Source organism: Camelus dromedarius, chromosome 5, assembly GCF_036321535.1.
Source record: "Camelus dromedarius isolate mCamDro1 chromosome 5, mCamDro1.pat, whole genome shotgun sequence".
Classification (NCBI taxonomy): domain Eukaryota; kingdom Metazoa; phylum Chordata; class Mammalia; order Artiodactyla; family Camelidae; genus Camelus; species Camelus dromedarius.
The window spans coordinates 77,560,898-77,583,405 of NC_087440.1; the positions used below are offsets into that span (position 1 = coordinate 77,560,898).

Sequence of the window (22,508 nt, forward strand, 5' to 3'; positions counted from 1 at the left end):
TATATATATATAGTAAAGTATAGTCAGTTTATAATGTATCAATTTCTGGTGTACAGCATAATGCTTCAGTCATACATGAGTATACATATATTCATTTTCATATTCTTTTTCATAAGTTACTACAAGATACTGAATACAGTTCCCTGTGCTATACAGTATGAATTTGTTATTTACCTATTGTATATATTATTATATAATATTATATAATTTATATATATATTAGTATCTGCAAATCTCCAACTCCCAATTTATCCTTTCCCAATGCCCACCCCCCACCGCTATAACCATAAGTTTGTTTTCTATGTCTGTGAGTGAGTCTGTTTCTGTTTTGTAAAGACATTTCTTAAATTGTTAACAACAATGTGCCATTGGGGCCAGACAACTAATATTTTTATAAAGAGAAATATAATGAGCTGATATATTGTAAATAAATTGAAATTTTAGGTACTAGCTCTTAAAACAGTATTTATTTTATTACACTTATTTTTATTGAATATATTCTTCATAAAATAAAAATGTTTCATGAAAAATGTCCAGTTCTTTCAAAATCGGGGCAAACATTTTTCAAATCTTTATGAAGAATAACTAAGAGGCTAGCCTGGCAGTTACTTGATTCATTGTAAAACACATTATTTTTAACTATTAAATGGTATGCTTATTCTTCTTTATGCAGAAATAGCTCATAATACCAGTTTTAGAACATGGACTCTCATCTACTTTAAAGCAGTGTAAAATCTGTTTAAAAGCAAATAACTGAACTGAGAAGTAAGATAGGTTGAGTAGCAATAAGTTACAAAAAATCAGGGAATTTAATTTTCATAACAATGGTTCTTAAACCGTAGAATGCACCAGAATCACCTGGAGGGCTTAAAAAAAAATGCTGGGCTCCATCCCTGGAATTTCTGACTCAGGTGGTCTGGATGGAACAAACCACATGCCTTTTCTACAAGTTCCCATGTGATGCTTATGCTGCTTGTCCAAAACTGTGCTCTGAGAACCACAAGTTTACACCATCAATTTGATCTTTGGATGCAAATTCACTGCTATTAATGAAAGAACAAAACTATGAAAGGATGAGGTACATTAATCATAAAAAAGGAAAATGTTCTTCCATCTGTTTGAAAAAAATAGCCTTTTATTTTGTTTCTTATCTTCTCTTCGCTTGCCCTGAAAACCAAATAGGAACCAGGAAACTGAAGGAGGAAATGTGAATAGGCAATTTATTTATATCTGTATCTGTTGACCTTGCGGTAGAGGAATTTTCCAACTCTCTCAGCCATCTTCATCCATGAGGCAGCCTTCTTTTCCATTTCTGTAACTTAACGGCAATGCTAGGGTAATTTTATATAGCTACTGTATTTTATCCTTCATCATTTTCATTTTTTGTGCGTCATCTTAGCAGAACACTTTTTTTTTTTTTTTTTTTTTTTTTTTTTTTTTTGTGGACCTCCCCTGCTGCACTGGTGCCAAGGGAAGTCATTGATTCGCTTAGGCAACTATAGTATAAGCTGTAGCAGCATTTCCTAAATGAAAGCATGGCCACTGGTAGCATAGTAACCAGCAGTGCTGCTTCCTGAAGAGGTTTGCCCAAAATACTTACGGTTTTTAGAACTATTATAGAAGTTTTTAGAAAGATATGTCTTAGGTAAGAGCATGAAAAAGCAATTCGCAAGATAAGAAATACAAATAACCAACAGGTAAATAAGAATCTCTTCAACCTCTAGTTGTCGAAAAATGTAAACTAAGATAAAAATTTTCTCTATTTATTATTGAACAGGTAATATGTGCACATGGTACAAGATTATAAAATACAGAATTATATATAATGAAAAGTATGTTTCTCCCCTCCCATGCTCTTCTCTGGCCACTCCATTCTCAGTTTTCTGTGGACTCCTTTAATGGGTGGCCGTGATCATGGGTATGTGTATACATATACACACACACTTGGATTTGTGTGTATATATATATATAAAGTACATACATACATAATATTACACACAATGTTCTATACCTTGTTTTTTCACATAACATTTATTCTTATGAATTTTTCCACGTGGATAACATGTATAACGGTTTTCTATCCCCTTAATATTTTTTAAGTCAAAATTTTCAAGCATACAGAACAGTTGGGACCTTATTCTTTTTAGCAGTTGCACAGTACTTCATTATGTAGATGTGCCACAGTTCATTTTGCTAGTCCTCTACTGACATATAGTTCAATTATTTCCCATCATTTGCCTTTACAAAATAATGCTGCAATAAAATTCTTGTACTTAGGTTATTTGACATATATGAGAAGGTATCAGTATAGTACTTCCCTAAGAGTGGACTTGCTAGGTCTGGAGTATACGTATATTTCATTTTATAGATATCGTCAAACTTTCTCCTTGGAGATTTTAGCAATTTACACTTATACTAAGAGTGTATGAGAGTGGCTGTTACCCCACCCTCTTACCAAAAGTGGTATCAAAAATTTGATTTTTGTCAACTGTAATGGATGAAAAACCAAGATACTGTTTTTTCCTGTTGTTTTGGAAAGTACTTTTAAATATGAGGATACCCAGCGTTGGTTTAGGTGTGATAAAAAGAGAAGACGTACATGTTGGTAAAAGTAAGGCTGATTTAACCTTTCTGCAGGGCTGTTGCACGTGAGTGAAAGTCCTTGCTAAGCATGTTTTTTTGGACCCAGGATTTCCATCTCTAGCAACTTCACCTTTAACCTGAGGGATTAATCAGACAAGTGCTCAGAGATGTTTATCACAGACTTTTAAAAGAGAAAAATGGTGGAAACAACCAATTACATAGACTTTTAAAACATATTATGCTATATCTATACAATAGATACCTTGTTAGTATTAAAAATATGCAGAGCCTGACTTATCATGGAATGATGTTTATGATTTTTTTGCTGCATGAATACATGGGTTACAGCTTGTTCAGCATGAGCCCATTTAGGGGAACGGTATGGAGAGACAGATACAGAGATACATAATTTGAGAACTAAATACCATTACATTAACAGAGTCAAACATACAAATGCTGCTGTATATATCTATCTATGCATTTTTGTACCAGCAGTATCTGTAGGGATGTACACATTTGTAATGGGACATATGATCATTATATACTACTAAAAATATACACATTTTCTTTGCTTTTATTATTTCCTATATCAAAACAAATTTTTATAATTAGCATACGCTTTATTTATTATCACAAAATAATAGAATGGAAAGATTTCGTGTGGAATCCATAGCACCAAATAAAACTGCTGACTACGTTAAGGTCATTTCTTCAGGTGACATTAATTAAGGGTCTGCCACGTACAGAACACGCTTTGATTATAGGGATATAACTTCTTGCAAAAGCTCTTCTTTCTTTACTTATACAAAGATCATTAGTCTAAATTTGTTGGGACATTCCTAGCTCTCTTAATTGTTTCTATTACAAATTGACATAAATGTTAATGATTGTGGCTTTTCCTCTTCACAGCAAGAATTTCCTGGGACAGCAGGCTTTCAGCCTGATGGTCTAGCAATTATTGCTGCCTCATTACCTGGAGCATCAAAACAGGCATCGTGTTTGGATAACAAGGATGTGCTTTCAAACGTGGTCCATGAACTGATGTAAGCCTTTTTCTCCGAATGAGAGCAAAAGTGACCACTTTCTTCCTGTGGGTTCTCAAACGGCATATGAACATAAGCCCCATCACAACAAGAGGGTGATTTTCTGAAACCCTGGGTTCCTAGCTCAGCACTCACAGCAGAGACACTCACCAGGAGGAGACAGAGTTCAAGAATGTCATGACATCATTTTCATATAACCTCTTTTTTAAAAAAACGATCGTCTCTTCTCCGTGTCCACTTCCCCTCTTCCCAGCAGAAGGCTGGTTTGTATACACTCACCAGTGGCTCATGTGTTGCTTTGGGAAGGCTTCCTTCAGTGGGTGGCTCTAAGTGTACTCTCGAACGCTTCTCAGCTTTAAAAGGGGAAGAGTCTGTGGTACCAAGCAAAAAGCAATTCCAATCACAATCAGAGTTTACAAAATAACCTGGTTTGGAGTCCAAGATCTTTGTCCTTCTTCAGTACCAAGCATAATCACTGGATGCCTAATCACACTAGGTGCAAATCTCAATATACCAGCAAAGCCTAGAAAGAAAAAAAGTCCAGTCTATAAAGAAGTTCACTTAGTTTTAATTTATAGAATGTCTCGCTGACTGCCTTTAACATTTCATGTCAGTTTCACAAACCGCGAAAGATGCTAAATTCTTCACTGGCCTTAGAACTTTACCTCTGGCCCAGAAAACAAAATGATGTTTGGGGGCGGGTTTTCTGTGTCAGAAAATTCAAGTTCATTCAGCAAGAATACCCCTAGATTTTCTCCCAAAAATCCATTTCAAAAGATTCTGGCCAATGATCATGTCACGAATATGTGTCATACAGTAGTACCTGTCTGAGTATTTTCCCCATGTATCCCGCTGTTGCTTTGGTCTTTCGATGGGAGTGTAAGTGAGTTCTCAGCAGCCCAGACACTTAATGAAAGTGAACAGCATTTTGAGAGACCCACGATTTTCATCACTGAATCTATTTAGGGAGGCTGCAGAGTCATTCTTCCCTTAATCTCCCACTGATTTTCAATGCAAATTCTGCCAGCCAGGCTCCTGGCCATAGGATTCAGTTACGCACTTCACTGAAAACCATGTCAACGCAAATTCAGAGGATAAACCAGCCTGCAAATCCCCAAGGCCTCAGCTAGTTAAAATGCGGCCACAGTATTAGCAGAACAAGATAGCAATTATGCAAGGAATCAGCCGAAAGGTTATTTTTAATTTAAAAGTTTTGCATCTTTACAGCTGGGGAAGAAATAAAACCCTGCTTGGGCTTTCTTGTAAAACCCACCCCACCAGAGCCGAAAGCCACATGGTACATTATCACAGCCATGCTTGGAGACGAGGGGCGCGCGCGCGCACGCGCACACACACACACACACCAACCTACAGCTACACAAACAGCTTCAGGAAGAGTAGAGAGACTTCTGATGAGATTAAATTGTTATAGTTTCTTTCAGCGTTTTTTTTTTTTTTTTTTTTTTAAATTCATCTTTCAGAGATCAGAGCCTAACTGGCAGCCAGTAATAAAAGATAAATATTTGAAGGTAATCAGCCCTGGGCATTTTTTCACCCTCATTTTTGAACTCTTGTCTCTGGTCTGACAATTTCTCTTCACTCCGACTTCTGGGTGCTGTTGCTAAGGTCACTTCAGCCCGTCGTGGGCAAAGAAAGAGGCTCTACCTTTCATCCAGTGTGGGGACCCACTTTGTGTTCAGAAAAGACCAACTCTAATTTATGACTGGTGGAGCTGTTTGCTTTATTCAGTTTCGGTCTAGAGAAATGAAAGTCTTCCTACTGCATCGTATCTCTAAGAAGGCGGTGATACCCTCATGAGCCAGGGGCAAGACGAACACATGTTCTGTTGCAGAATTTCCATGAACCAGAAAGACGGGCACAATTTGGAAAGGGAAACAGGATAGTTGTGTGGCCGCATTTAGGAATGGCTGGGGTTTAGGAAGGCAAAGAGCAATGCTTGAGAACGAGGAGTCAGCGTGGTCTGGGTTAGAATCCAGGGTGCTCCCTAACCTGCTGGGTAAACTGAACAAGTTACTAATCTTTCTAGACCTCAAGTGTTCTTCCATAAGCGTCTAACCCCTTGTTTCTCAAAGTGTGCCCAGCGTCAACGGCACTGCCAAACCTCCACATCGAAACCCACCTGCAAGCACAATTCCCGGGTGACGGCATGCGTGTAAACATTTGACAATCACTGGAATACTATACAACAGGTCCTCCATAAGTGGTAACATTATTGATTTATTTAGTATCCACTGCCTCCCTGATGCTGTGGGAGGCTCTGCGGACACAACAGAAACCAGAAACTAACATTGGTTTTGACTCTCCTAGCAGGAGAAACAGATTTGAGCCTCACAAATGAAAAGTAATTGCAGACTGAGATGAGTGCTCTAAAGACAGGGAAAGGGACCCTGTGACCATAAGAAACCTTACTTGGGCAGGGGTGTCTCAGGAGCTGCATGATTATTCTTAAAGTTTATCCTTAGCTCTGTTCAGAGAGATGCTCCGGAATTCCTTCTTTTCCAGAGTGTTTCTGTCTCAACATCTTATGTGTTAACCAGCCTTGTATTTCTGAATACGTGTGAGGTCCTCTGACGATTGCACATTCGCTTTCTCCTCCTGGACATCCAGCCCTGAGCTTCCAAACAACTGCGTGCCCTGCATCGACTCGGCAGACATAAGTCGCTCACTTTCCTCCTCAGTGGGGATCTCTCGGAAACGATATTTAGCTTGGTAGGGGAGAGGGATCTCTTCGCTCTTCCAGGCAGCACGTGGAGCATCCGCCGTAGCTCATGCGATTCCGAAAGGCCAAGCCCCACCTCTGGACACGTTGTATCATAGTAATTACTTTCCCTTGGTCTCTCCTCCTTGAAGTACTACTCTCGGGCTCCACTGAGTCCTGACCTGCCCACCCAAGACTCCGGCTCCTGAGTTACCATATCGAGAATAACAGCACAGCCGCACAAAATAGCAATGAGGAGAGAGACCCAGAGGGACCAAATCTCCAAAACAGGAAAACAGAAAAAGGAGGAAGAATTTCAAACCCACCAGCTCTTGACCCTTGGATGTGGAAGCGCCAGTACCAAAACAATGGCAGAGACTTACAAATCCTAGTCACCACGCCATGGTATATGCCTTCCAGAAATCTGTTAACACCATCATTAACTAATATTTACAGAGCATCTTATCAGCTGGGGATTGTTCGTTGTGCTCAGAAACTTACCTTTAAATGCAAATCTGAACACATCACTCCCCACTGCTTAGAAGGCTGCGATAGCTTCTATTAAACACATAGACACAGGGTTCGGTTCCCTACCAGCCCCTTCATCCACTGTGGCCCTTTCGCCTTGGATCCTGCCCACCTACTGCGCCAAAGACATGGAGCTCTCCAAATCTGCCATGTTACGTGAATCTGAGACTTTCATCAGACTTACTCTTTGATCTGAAATACACTTATCCCATTCTCCTCTCTTTCCTTTAATAATTATCATATCACCTTGGTGAGTCCTTTCCTGACTCCCTGAGAAGGACTAAGGAATTAGAAATCCCCCTCCCATCAACCATTTTATTACACTCTGTTTCTGTTAGACCGCATATGATACCCAAATATTTCTGAGTTTTCACATCTGTTTTTGCATTATCTTGTGATCTCACAGGCAGATACCCAAGCTTTTGAACTGTTTATTCCCAGAGTCTAACATAGTGTCTGAAGCAAAGGATGTGCTTGGGAAAAACGAGATTAGAACACCAGGCAGGAAAAACCGTGTCCATTTCAATAAATGAATGAATGAAAGCACAGGGGTCATGAACTGCTTCCGCTCATAATTGAAAACAGAACAAAACTAAATGCCAGCTCCCTGCACACTGCTTGTTTTGTAATTGATGCTGAAATATTTGTAAAATCAACAAGGCGTCTGTATGGAGGGAAGCAGAAAGACAGCTCTCCCTCTTATTTCCCGAGCATCGAAACTGTATCGCTTGTTTACAACGACCCCACAAGCGTAGGCAGGCACTTTTCAAACCTTTCAAACCCAGTGTCACGTTAGGAAAATAATTTTATTAGTGGAACAACTTCCGTGGTTCTCAGAGCAATTTGTAAATATTACCTTACCAACTCGACTAAGGTGGACAGGCTGAAAACAGTATGCTTATGCTCCAGAGGAGAGAGGCCAAGGGACTGTGTGTGTGTGTGTGTGTGTGTGTGTGTGTGTGTGTGTGTCTATGTGTCTGTGTGTGTGTGTGGGGGGGGGAACCAGGCCTCACTCTGCTAACTCCTCCGCAGCTGTCTCTCCCATCTCCTTGCTCATCACCGACAAGATGATGGGGCAGAGATTCAGCGGAACCACTGAGCTGACTCCCCTCCCAGGTCTCACACACTGCATTCGCTTGTGTGATGCTAGACCAGTCAACAGCGCAATTCCTCTCTCTCTCCCTCTCAATCCCGTATCGGTCTCTCTCTTCTTCTCAATAGTGGCTTTCTACAAAACTTCCTGTCTCTGAATGGGGTAAACTTTAAAAAGTCTAAGCCATGCCTTCTCCTCCCAGAGAATTCACCACTTGATGTTGGGCAGCCAAGACCTGTTCACTGTTTCAATCATTGCTTGTTTAAGTGACAATAATTACTCCGACCAAACTAGATGGCAGAAATGCCAGTGTCGATCTGGTCCACACTTGAGAAAGGCATCAAGGAGTCACCTTCTCTGCTCTCTTAAACCTTTCAGTAGAAGAACCTCATCTTGGTTGGTCCAATCTCATTTCCTGTTGTGCTTCCAGGGGCTCTAATCCTGCTTTTGGTTTTGTATTCTCACACTCCTGCAGCTCCCAATTCTGCTTTAATTTATGTCCTTTCTTCTGCTTCACCCCTTTGTGCATTCTGCCTTCTCCACACACTCAAATTCCACCCATCTTTGACAAGCCATACCCCATCCCCACAAACAAATCTGCTTCCTGGTGATTCTGTCTGTCCCTGAAGTCCTGGTAAACAGGACAAAGGTTAGCATATAATTGCATATTGATTTATATTGTTATCTATTTGTTCTATGCACATTTTATTTCCCCAAGGATGAGCTAAGTTTACAGACTTTTACAAATATCATATCTTAAATTAGTTTGTATTCTCAAAAGGCTGAATAATGGTATGGACTCAAAAAACACTTCTTGCTTAGGAGTTGGGACTGAAGCAAGTTCATTCATTTGTCTTTTGCTTGAACCACACACTCACAGCCCCAAGCCTTTATTCAGATAGTTCTCTCTGCCTGTGGTTTCTTCTCTCTACCTTCAACCTTACAAACTCCTACTAGTCCTTCAAGAACCAAGACATTGAAGTATTTCTCCTGGACAGTCCCAGAATTAATTTGTTGTATTTTCATGTCCCTATGATACTTTATACAGTGGTCTATATAAAATAATTAGCTGTAATTACATACCATCATAATGTTAATGTCTATAAATTTATCAAATTCATCACCATCTGCAGGAGACTTAAAAATGCACCCCCCCAAGATATCTACCTCCTCATCTCTATGACCTGTGAATGTTATCTTAAAGCAAAAAAAAAAAAAAAAAGTGTACAGATGGGGGGAGGGGGAAGTCTTTGCAGGTGTAATTAAATGAAGGATCTTGACACAAGATTATCCTAGATGATCCAGGTGAGCTGTCCCTGCATTCATATCTATCCTTATAAAAGGGAGACAGAAGGAGATTTTAAACAGACATAAAGCGGTAGGTGATGGATACACAGAGCAGATATTTGAGGATACTGGTCTTGAAGACTGGAATGATGCATCCACAAGCCGAGGGATGCCAGCAGCACCCTGGCAGAAGAAACTGGAAGAAGTAAGGAAAGGATGCTCCTCTGGAGTCTCCAGAGTCAGTGAGTCCCTCCAACAGAGATTCCAGCCCAGCAGTGCTGACTTCAGACTTGTGGCCTCTGAAACTTTGGAAGAATACACTTCTGTTGTTGAAAGCCATCTAGTTTGTGGTATTTTGCCACAATGGCCATAGGAAACTAACAGGCCATCTCTCAGACCACTCAAACTATTTCCTAGTCTCTCCTCTCTGCCCTGCCTTTAGCATTATGCCTTCTGTACAAAAATGTGCTTAAGAAATGGGTATACTGAGTTCCTACCAGGTGGAAGGTGTTATGCTGTGTGCTTGGAGATGGCATTGCGGTGGGGATTTTAAAGGCTGCTTTTACACTGATGATGTTTTATGGTTTATATATCTAAGTGTAAGCTTCCCCTGAAAGTTCAGATTTGAATATCCAACTGCCGATCAGACTTTTCTACTTGTATTTAAAAATAGTGCCTCAACTCTAAAATCACTGAAGCGTAAGTTTTGACAGATTCACTCCAAGTGTAGGTTTTGGATGTCACATGTCTGCTTTTCCCTAAATTGCCACATCCACTAACCAAATTGCACAAGGTAAAAATCTTTTTTCTCTCCCCTCTCCCTCTGCATTCAACCCATCTCAACACGTCCTCTTGTCCCTTTCTCTAAATCACATTCTTTGTCCATTCATTTCTTTCCATCATCACCACCATCATGCATTTTTCACACCTGTAAGTACTATAGTGGCCTCTTAACTGGTTTCTTTGCTTCTACTCTGTCCCTACTCCCTGTAATTTATTCTGCATTCATTTTCCAGAGTGTTATTTTAAAAGAGCAAACCAACTGATCTCCTACTTAAAAACACTAGTGTTTAACCACTGTGATCTTAGTCAGCTCAAGCTGCTGTAACAAAATAGGAGAAAGCTAGTAGCTTATCAACAAGAATTCTGGAGGTTGGGAAGTCCAAGATCGAGGTATCAGCCAATTCTGTGTCTGGTAAGGGTTTGCTTCTTGGTTTTGGAAGGCTGTCTTCTTGCTGTGTCAAGTCTTGGGATTTGTGAGTTGGTGGAAAGCGAGCAAGCTAGCTCCCTGACCTCTTCTTCTAAGGGCACTAATCCCATTCATGAGGGCTCCACCTTTACAATTTAACCTCCCTAAGTTCCCACTTTTAAATACCATCATATTAGGGATTAGATTTCAATATATGAATTTTGAGGGGACACAAACGTTCAATTCACAACCACTGCATTTCAAATAAATCTTCAAATGCTTACCTCATCTCAGGAAACCTGCCTCAGATCTCATCCCCTGCCCCTCTCTGCCTTGTTCAGTGTGTTTTAACACACTTATTTCAGATTTTCAAATAAATCAAGTTCACTCTTACCTTAGAGTCTTTATAGTGGGCTTTGCATTTTCTGCCTTAAATGTTATTTCCTCATATTCATTTGGTAACTTACTATCATCATTTAAATCCTAGTCTTCGGAAGTTAACCAGCCCCACTCTGCTACAGCTGCCAGTTGCAAACCTTTACACGGGACTTGGCACATTCGTTTGCAGAGCGTCCATCTCCCCTCACTAAAACATGAGCTTCATCCTAGCAGGAAAACCCGACCTCTTTCCCTTCTCTCTCTACCCAAATCTAAACCAGTGTTGAGCATATAATGGTTTCTCAATAAATATCTGTTGAAAAAAATGGAATGCAAAAATAGGAGCCCATTAACAACACCTGATTCATGAATAATGTATAAATTCTAATATAAAAATAGTATTCCGATGTCACCAGTCTGTGTTACAACAGGGACACACAAAAATACATTGACGGTATGTCTCTGCCTCAGTTCACACCAGAAAAACTGGGAAAACGGCAGCTCAAAGGAAGGGAGGCTGTATGTCAGGAAGCACCATCTCCTCCCTTCTGCACGTCTCCAGTTTCAGGCTATGCTGGGATCTACTCTATTAGCTCCATAGGCCTGGTTCATTCTCCCAGGCTTGAAGGTTCTTGCGGCACCACTTATAGACCTTCTGCCAATGGTACCTCCTAAGGCACTCCCCCATTTCTCCCGCCTTCACCACTCTGGTTTATCTGATCATTTTCACGACTCCCAGTGGCGCCACCCCAGCGGCTGCCTTGAGTTTATGCTTCTGAAGACACTGCACAGCACAGACCCAGCAACTGGCCTCCCAGTTTCTCCACTCTGTGACGCTCCTGCTCCAGGAAGTCCCGGCTCCTACTGACAGTTTGTACCATACGTCCCTGTCCCTTTGAAACCCTTCTAAGGGGGTCCTGCCCCCAGTCTGCCCACTCACAAAGCATCAAAGCTAGTTAATTACCCAACGAATCCCTGCTTGTACTTTTCTCTTTTTCCTCTTTTCTCCTGCTGCTGCAGTTTGAATGGAAGACTTGAACATTTGCAGATTTGGCCTAATGCTTATTTATGTCTTTTGTAGCAAGTTTCTTTTTTTCAACAAAAAAAATATTATTATCTATATTATCCTTTATTCCCATTTTGTTTACTTACTAGGCCCAGTTTCTTTTAATACAAATTAATTACATGACATAAGACAAAAAAGATGCTCAGTAAATGGAGGATACCGTCATCCTCATTTGTGTTATTATTGAACACCGTTAACAAGGGGAAAACCTAACTTTCGTATCTTTTGGCAAATGCTCTGCAAGTACACTGAGTCTTCAGTGTTTAAAACCCCTTTTTTCATTGTCTCTCAGGGCACCACAGCAACAAGTTGAAAACAGAACATCCTGTCAGTCAAGAAATTTTTCCTGTACATGATGTCAAACATCAGATTTAATTTAATTTCCTGATCAATATCCCTTTTGAAGTTATGCACACATCATTTTCATGTGCAGTTCAAGAGCATAGTTTGGGCTTACAGAAGAGGGGGAGGGGAAGAAAAAAAAAGTGGTATCCAGCATGTGAGAGCAATTTCCCTTTGATCATGTCAAAAGTAAGATGTGTATAAAAGATGGGCTCAGCTGGTTATAAAGTACATTCTCTCTCCTCAGTCTGTGACTATGGTCTGTATTTTGTGTTCGCCATAGTATAATACTGAACTATATGAACTTCCTCAATAAAATCATATTTTCTTACGGTATTCCAAAATCACATGCAGTATCAATAGTACGGCTGATTACTTTCGATTAATAAAGGAACTTTCATAACACACTCCTTTGGGTCAATTTTATGTTTCAGGTCCATACCTTGAAATCTCTATATTCCAAATAAGAAGGAAATCAGCTCTTAATTATCTAGAGATTAGTCTTAGAATTATTTAAAAGAACTATTTACAATTTTTATATATTCAAGAATTATACAAAAATAGAAATTAGTTTCGAAAAAGAAAACAAAATAAATCCATGGGAGGGGAGGTAAGTAATTAGCAACAGGAAATAGCAGAATCCCCCAAATATAATGAAATTTTAAATCCTAATTGATGGAATTGCCATTCAAATTGATTTCCGAGAACATTCAAGATGTTTCTAAATTTCTTATCTTTGTTTTAGGAGTCAGTCCTCAACCACCAAGTCAGTTTCTAAAGGCTAAAGCTATCCCTCTCCTAAACTCCCTCTGGGAGACCTCAGCTCTGCCTTTGCCGGCCGGGTCTCTGACACTTTCTCTGGAAGGAAGGTGCCATGGTTTTCTCTAAATCCCTCAGGGCATAAGGCTGCCAGTCATGCACGGAAACTTCTTGAAGCAAAACGACGACTTATTCCGCCCTCTCAGCTCTTGTCTCCCCTTAGTCCTCCAGGGTCTTCCATAATTCTATACATCAAAGAGAAGAAGAACCTGTACTTTTGACAGCTCTGTTATTTTATTTTTTCAACCAAACGCACTTTTTTCCTCCCAAAGACAAGGAATAAAATCAGCTCATATTGTTTTCAAAAGGAAAATCAATATGCTGAGCTGTGGAACAAAGTTGGGGGGTCCCCTCCATACGGTCCCAGCAGAGGGCGCTCTGAAGCCCTCATCCTCACCACCAACCCCTGGCACTCACTCCATCACACTGCTGGGTGTCCAGGGTTTCCCTCTGGTCTCAGTTATCCTGGGTTGGAAGACTCTAGGGGAAGAGTTTTGCAGAGTAGTTAGGTGGGTAACCAGGCAATGAGCTGGCATGCTGCTGGCTGGATCAGGTAGCCTTCCCACTCACAGGAAGACGGAATGCTGACGGCCTGAGCAGGAAGTGTCATCTTCAAGAAAACCAGGCAGAGATCTGGCAGCTACTCTGGGTGTTCAAACGCTGCCCAGTTTTCTTTGCAGTGGTTCTTCGATCAGTGCAAACCCTGTGACTGCCCAGGCATTAGCACACCTGGATGCCTCTGCTGGCTCCTAAGCCCTGCTCTTCTCGCGTTTTCCCAGCCCGATTCAGTGTGAGTCTCACATCCCCTACACGCCTTTCTGCTCAACTACTGGTATCAGTCCTATCACGGTACATAGAAAAGGCGTATCAGGAAGAGCCTGCTCACTTCTAACAACAAAACAAAACAAAACAAAACCATGCAGGGCCAACAGCAGTATGAATGAGTGTTCTCCTTACTCCAAGGAAAAGAGGACTCTGACTTTAGAAATCACTTGGCCTGGTGGTTCTTCCCAGGAAAAGAAAGGAGAGGTTCACATTTCATTCTGGAGAAAAATACCCTCCGTGCAACTATAAATGAATGACCCCGAAGGCAGCAAAGGAGGAAGCAAGCAAAGTTAACAGAAACCAACCAACTTTTCCAAACAAGTACACAAAAGATTGAGTTTTCATATCTTCTTGTATCTGTCTGCACCACCTTGAGCCTGAGTCATTTTTTTTAAATCATTCAGAGTGAGCTGTAGTCAAATATGAGATTTCAGCCAATGATCCTCATGAGGCCACTGGTCTTACATCTAAAAACATTTTGACTCTCTAGACCTCTTGACAATTCGAAGCCTTTCTTCCTGTTGTTTCTATTAACTTCTAGCCCAAATTGTCATTTATTTATTTTTCAAACTTATTGGAGCTGATGAAAGTTTCAAACATATTCTTCCCACAGTCCTTCACATAAAAAGTGCCCGCAGGTTGATTTAATAGTCCACAGATGCATTCATTCTGCTATCAAATGCTAAAGCTAAATGCAAAAGATATATAAAAGTGAAATAAAATGTGACTGACTGTAACATCAGCAAATAAAGGTCAATAATGGTCCATCCCACTGCATTTTGCCACGCTAGCATCCTCTCGTTCCTATGGACACAATTCCCAAAATCACAGCCTACAGACTCTGAAATGTTTGCTTTATAATGTTATGTGTAATGAGCCTGCTAACGAGGTGAAACCACCTAGAGTTAAAAGAAACAGATTTTTGCGGAATCGAAGTGCAGAATCTTAGTTGCTCTTTGCACGACTGGAAATAACTTCTCTATGAAATGAGAGCACTCGATTTCTGTGTTTCCTTCAGCTCTTGGGATCTCCGATGATCATCAGGCATTTTGTTCATGTTTCTTTTTGGAGACAAAGGGCACCATGCTTAACTGCGCTGTGATCTTTCTCAGTTCAGTCTACTCCTCTGGAAAAAGGGTACCGTATCTTCAGTGCCTTCCCTCGATGTGGGAGTGCTGTATGGACTAGGAACGCTTTGCAGATCGTGATGGTAGTTCTATTGCCCATGACATAAACTGCCACCAGAAAACAGAATTTAGGGGTTCCAGTGTGTGGCTCTGACAGTCTAACTCAGAATGAGCCTTTATCTCCTCAGTGCCACTGAATCTGGTACCTAACTCGCAAAACCGGGATGCAGGCACCTACCTTATGAGATTATTGTGAGAACTGAAGGAGTTAATACATGCACAGCTCTCATCACATGATAAGCACTCAACAAATGTGGGTGATTATTTTTTGTACACTTCTGTCTCTGTAAGGCACGCATCTGGGCATGATCATGAAGCAAAGAAAAACTAAGAGAAAAGAAATAACAGAAAAAAGATTTAATTGCACTAATTTCTTGGTGTGGCCATTTCCCAGAGATTGCTCTAACAAAAGGGGAGGCAGAACTAAATAAAGTTACATCTGTTTGGATTCTTTCCCTTTCAAGTGGGAAAGACCAGCATATAGAAATCTCTGATCTCCATTCTCAAGATACTGACACATTCTTTTAGAAGGGATGAAGATTGGCATACGACCCTACCAGACTTTTTATTCCCAAACTGCTTCCAAATACTAGCATGCCACAGGTGCTAAACAGGTGTCACATGAGAAACGATTCTGTGATTTAGTAAAGTGTGGGGGATGCTAGGTTACACAAAGTTAAACACATTTCTTTTCCTGTAAATCTCAGAGATATTAATAAAGTTATGTGCATTATAAATCATTGGAAAGGGAAAACAGTATGTGATGGTTTTTAAACTTTTTTCTGGTTAGAATCAAGTCATTCATCTGGCTACTCCTCCCTGTGTCACTCCTTGCCTGACATCTAGTAGATCCTTAAGCAATATTATTTGAATGAATAACTAAGATGCAGGCAGGATGAAGGGCAGAGAAGGCACTCAGATAAGCACTCATTAGAAAACTTCTTGTTTTTGCAGTCCAATACTTGAAACAAGAAAATGGACATATTTTCAGGGGAATAAGATCAGAAACAGAAACATATCTTTACTAGAATATTCTTTTTTAGCTGAGAACGGGGGCTGGAGGTGAGTAAGTTTTCTAAGGCCTAGGTTATTCAGTAGCAATTGCATCATGGGTTGGGGGGAGGAAATTCTTCCTTAATTTCAGTTACAATTGGTTTATTCCACCGGAATATGATAAATCATTCCTCTTATCTTAAAACCAGTATACAAACATTATTAATGATTAATGAAATAATCCACTCAGCTCTTTAAATTATCCAGGCATCAGATATGATTCTGTGACCTTGTAATGCAGGAAATTTGAAGAGGTAGGCTAAACTCAGTCTAAAACACTCTTTCTTTCTGTTTGTTGTATATATAATGGCCTTTAATTTCATCTAAAGTCATCCTGTTCCCATGATCTGGAAAACATCTGCAGAGGGAACGCCGGAGGCTTTTGGCTACGTCTGTTGAACTCTCCAGAAGAGCACTGAACACCCAGCAAGGCACGGCAGCGGACCTGGCAGTCTGGCCGTATTTCTACTCCCCCTGCAACGGGGCATTTGCTCCCACAGTATCAAGCCACTTGCTCCTTCACACCTTCTAATGTTTCCCTTTTGCCTTCAAATGAAGTTCAGACTTGCTTGCATGGTTTATGAGGCATTTCATACTTATCTCATAGCCTCATCGCCCTCTCTCTCTCACTCGCTATCTCTGTCCCAGCTATATTGAATTTCTTTCAATGTCCTGCCCGAGTAAACTAGTTTTTAATCTCATCTCCATATCTTTGTAAATGCTGCTTCCTCCATCTGAGCGCCCTGCTTCCAACACTGTCCTTCCTCCTTATCCTTCAGTTTTCCTTAGATTTAGCTTCCACCAGAGACTCCAAACTGACCTCCTGTTAGTTGGCAAGGAGCCCCTCCTATGAAGTTGCAAAGCATTCTGTTTCTCCTCCTAGAATCCTAACTGCATTCCAATAAAATATAGAGTCATATATTATGATATTATAATATTAGAACAGAACAGAACAGAATCACACTGCATCCCAAACTGCATGTGTACTCATCTGTTTCCCCCAGCAGGCTTGAAGAAGGATTAGCACTGGCTGTTTTTCCTTTTTTTTTAAACCTTTTTATCAGTAAGGTCTAAGGCCAGACCTGCTGCAGAGCAACTGCTTAAAAATATTTGTTGAAAGAATAAATAATATCATGCGATGTGTATCCTTTTAATAAATCAAGTGCCTATATGTATACCGGTTAAAATGTAGTAAATGTGATGGGCAAAGTCGGAACTTGTGGAACTTACATCAAGGCAGAAAAAGACAAGAAACATGTTCACAAATAAATATGCAATATTGTAACAGCTGTTGTAAATGCTTATAAGAATAAAAAGTGTTCTGCAAGAGGAGAAACAGTGGTTGAAAGGTGGATAAGGTATACAGAATGGAACTGTGGAAAATAAACCTGGAAAAGAAGTAAGATGTATTTTCAGAAAACAGATAAATACAAAATAAAAAAAAAAAAAAAACAGGAAAATTTCCAATCAAGAGAAGCCATGTGTTTGTTCAGAAGAACGAAAGATTATGATATGGAAGATGAGAAAATAGGTCATGGTGTTTATTGAAATGGGTTACTTTTAAGGGAATAAAAACATAGATCTGATCACCAAAAATATATTCCCTCTTCATGTTGGACACATCTTTCGATTCATTTTCCAGACTCTCCTGTTGTTAGCATGACTGTGCTGTTAGATCTCATTCATGGAATAGGGGTGAGCACGTCTCCTCCAGTCCCTCCTTCTGCACCTGCTGGCTGGATGCACACCGTAATGAGGGAACAGGGGAACGGGGAGCCACAACATGGAAAGGACCTGGGCTTCGAAATCACTGGGGAGTTAAAATCTGCCACGTAGTCAAGAACATACACCTCAGGCTGATACATGAGCAAGACGTATTTTCTACATTTTATACTTTAAAATTTACAGTATTGTAGTACAGAAATTATTGGAGGTGTTAGTTTAAAATTTTTTTCAACTACATACATTTTTATTTTCTCATTCAGACATCAAAAAGACTTTGCTTTTATTAAAGACATTGGGATTACTCAGTTTTGTCTGTAAATACCGCTGCCAATGCTGGTTATTTTGTTCGTGTTACTTAGGGGCTATTTGTCATCCAGAAGGAAAGAGAAGAACTAAATAACATTTAGAAGATACAAATGCAGATAAAGATAAAGTAGAGATATCAATAGGGACTTTCAAGTAAATGTTGAAACTATATAATGATTTAGTATGAATTCAAGGATAACCAAGATCCTATTGTAAAGAAGTAAGTATATGAGAAACCTGAACTGTCACACTTGGCAATCTGCTTGAAATGCTCACCCTCCTCAATCGATAACATAGGATAAGCATTTTGTAGATGCCTGCAGAATCTTCCCTCACTCCGAGAGCTTTTGTTAAACTCATCCAACTCCGAAGAATATAGTGCTAATTATTTAAACGATCCCCGCTGTGTGAATAATGCACGTGATCGTGTATGAGTATACTCTGGGGGGAATTTGAGTACTAACTCTTGTCCACTTTCACATCCTATATCATTCTAAGCACACACAGATGTTTAATTAGGTTTGAAAGGATGTTTTCTTCTCTTGTGGCTTAATGCACTTCCAGCTGCTTGGTATGCTTTGGAGGTGGGGGAATTTTGAGTGCTGCCGAGACTTAATTGCCATTGGAACCTAGGCTAATTCCATTTAAAATTCTAAATACTACCAAGGAGAAAGGTAGAAGTGTAAGGTCCAGGCAGTTGAGTCTGGGCTGGAAAACCCAATTCTGCTACTTTCTGCAAGACTATGAAAAACAAATAAATCAACCCAGACAAACCTGAGAACAAAGGTATGAAAAACAGGAATGACTAGTACATGAAAACAGATACAAATGCTCAGATTTGAACATCTGATCAATTAGGCCTCAGCAGAGCTAGGGGAAGGGCAGCCAGCAAATCCGAGGAGGGGCCGCAGGACTTGTTCTCATTACAACAATAACAACAACAAAAAGCCCCTAAAAAGTCAATTAAGAAGAAGTGTGATTTTTGCTCATTTGGATTCATGACTTGGGTTTGTGGCTTTTCCAACCCCAAATCCGGACATAATCTTTACCATAGAAATACCATGTAGCATCTGGTGGGAGTAGGATGGATAAGTGCATCATTCAGGACAGAACTGAAATCCTGGTCTTGTTTGCCTGCTTTGTTTTAGGATATGCCCTCCGGGTTCAAATCTTTCTTTTTGTTACTTAATGAGCACCTGAAACTCAGTGCTTGCATAATTAGCAAGGTTATGAAAATTACATAAAAAATGATATGATCTAAAGCACCCAAAAGGATGGAGAATGTTTCTTAAATTCAAACTACAGAAACTGATTACTGTCATCACACATATCTATGTTCCATACAGAACGATTTAATCAAAACAACACCCTAATATCAGGTGTAGAATTTCATTTATGTAACTTAGGTATGAGGGGCATAATTCTCCCAATGAGATAATAGTGGATATCGACAAAAAACAAAAGGCCCACCTTACTTACTGTTGTGCAGTTATGATAAACTCACTTTTATTAAACTTGTACCTGAGGCACAGCAATCATTACTGATGCCACGATCCTGTCTTATTTCATAATTGAGGCCGCTGTCATCTTTATGAAGATGCCAGGGAAGGTACCAAACATTCTTGCAACTTTACTTATTAGCTTTGACAAGAATTCTTTGGCTGTTAAGATTGCCACCATCACATGAGAGAAGATTAGATGAAAAAAAAAATTTCCATCTGAATGATGCAATCTTTGTGTGCTTCCTTTATTAAAAACACACAAAACATTTGAAATGTACAATTGTGTTCAAAGAGTTATTCATGGAATACAAGGCAGTTTATTTAAAAAAAAAAAAAAAAAACCTCGGTCCCTATTTTTACATCTCCATGTGCTGACATGCACTGGGATTGAACACATCTGTTAGAAGAGTTAGCTAGGGACCTTACAGAATTCTTCTCTCGTCTGAACCAGCTCACTGGCACTTAAAACAGAACTAAATAAGCTGGCTTGATTTGCTTTTGTCCCAGGAGGAGGATAACTTCTGATTATCCTTTTGAGAAACGGGCAGATTTGTTCTGTCTGCAGCTAGGAAGTAAAGGCTACACACCATTCAGAAATTGTAATTCAGGTTCATGCTGCAAAGACAGGAGAATGTGTGAAATACAGAAATCTAAAGGCTTAGTCACTAAATGGGAGATGTCCATTTGGAAACAATAGCTGGAAACAGGAAGAGAGATAATGTATTTCCGTATTTGCATAAATGAGCCTTCAAAGTAGGTGCAGAAATGGAATGAATGAGGTGGAAGAAAATTACAGACAGCCATGACGTGGGGGTGAAAATGAATAGGGACCTTAGCAGGCAAATAAGAATAAGATGTCTTGCTCTGGGCGGAGAGAATTAACAATTGCCTACAGTCTACATCACAAGTATATCAATGGAATGCACAGAACCTTTGACCTCTAACCCCTAAATTCAATGAGGAATATTCCTGAGTTCTGTATGCCAGGGAGTACGAGGGAAAAAAAAATACTGTAGAATAAAGCTGCATCTTAGAGATGGAGAAGCAAAACCCTCAATTCTATTTTATGCTTTCTCCTAGACTAACTTCAGGGTAAAAACTATCTGCTTCAAAGAGAAGATAAGAAAAGTTGATTAGGAATTTGAAATTCAAAGGCCGTAAAACCGGCAACAGACCAGTGGAAATCTCAGGCTAGTCTTCCTGAGATCTTTGCAAACCCTATGTGCTTACTTTCTACCCGTTTCTTTAATACATTTGTCTTATAATACACTCCTGAATCTATTTAATATTTTTATATTTGTTCTTATGCTCATGTTCCTTATACAGGGTTGTTTTTATTGGGTTAGTTGTTTGTTTTATTTAAGTTATCCACCTTAAATTAAAAGTTGTGCCCATGAGTGGTTTCATGTTAATCACATTTTTATGAGGCTCAAATTTAAAACATCAAGCTGCTCTTGCATACGGTATTATAGTAAATCCTTTGGTAGCATTAGTTACCCCAAATTTATCTTGTATGTAAATTCAGATGTTTACATACTTTGTGTTTAAAAGAGATTGCGAATGTGGCTGGAGGCTTGTCATAGGTAGAGACCCGGGTCTTGTATTTATGTCTGTACAGGACTGAGCAAAGCCTTGCATCGATCACTGATCATAAAACAGCAGAGGCAGTGTTTTCTGTAAGCTTGTTAGAAATGCAGAATCACAGGCCACACTCACAACCTAACAGACCCGAATTTGTGTTTGAATAAGTTCCTCTGTTGATCATATGCCCATGTAAGTTTGAGAAGCACTGCCCTGGTCTCAAGGATTTTGTATGTAACTTGTTTTATAGATACAGATGGCGCCAGGATGGCAGTGATTTTGATGCCAGTAGTGATGGCACTGGTGGTACCCTGGTGGTGATGGTTTTGGTGGCGGTGGTGGAGGTGATGGTATCAGTTTACTTCCCAGGTCCCAATCAATAAGGAAAATACCAATTTGATACAAAATGATCATTGAAATAATAATAAATAAAAATGAGAAGATTGTATTTACCGGATGGGGAGAATTGTATGCAATTGAGAAGAAAATACAGATAAATCACTTGAAAGAGGGGTGAGTCCCAAAGTTGATGCCAGAGGCCTAGAAAGTATAGATCTTGGTAACAAACAGATATTTGGGGAACCAGAACTGAACCTGACCCGACAGAATAAGTCCTGCCACACTACCTTCAAGAAATCTTGGGGAGTGATGGAAACGTTAGCTATCTTGATTGCAGTGGAGGTTTCACTGGCATATACATCTATCAAAATTCATCAAATTGTACATCTGAAATATGTGCAGTTTACTGTACAGGAACCACACAAGAATAAAGGTGATAAAAAAATAAAAAGAAACCTCCCACACATGACTCAGTGTTCCTCCAAAGAAATGTCAACCAAATAGTTAACATAATTTGGGAGTATGGCTGCATTGTTTGCGTTTCCATAACACGAAATTATTCACTCATTCAGTGTGTCTTTATGCCTCATCTCAGCCCAAATGACCATGAATATTTGGACGGGTAAAGTTTTCCGTTTTTTTCAGGAACATAATGCAGGAACAATGAATGTTTTGTAAGCGCTGAATGAAGTATGAATCTAGCTTCTGGATAACTTTTCACAAGCCATCAGCTCATCCTCTTTATCTTTTTAGGCCTGTGGCATTTACGGTGATGGAACCCTAACTCAATAGGATTAAGGTCTGGGGACCTGTAAAGAAAATGCAATCTGCACTTATTGCTTTGTTATAATCTCCCTCTGCAGCGCAGAACGCTTCTACTGTACAAACTACGTGCTGGGAATCAAATTTCATCGCAAGCTATTTGTAGGGTCCTGTTAGGAGT

At 39.8% G+C, this 22,508-nt stretch overlaps 1 long non-coding RNA gene across 1 annotated transcript in view; it reads right to left on the reverse strand.

Moving 5' to 3' along the window:
- Positions 1-22,508, reverse strand: part of LOC135321414 (uncharacterized) — a 69,894-nt gene that overhangs the window by 26,133 nt on the left and 21,253 nt on the right. The window lies entirely within an intron of this gene.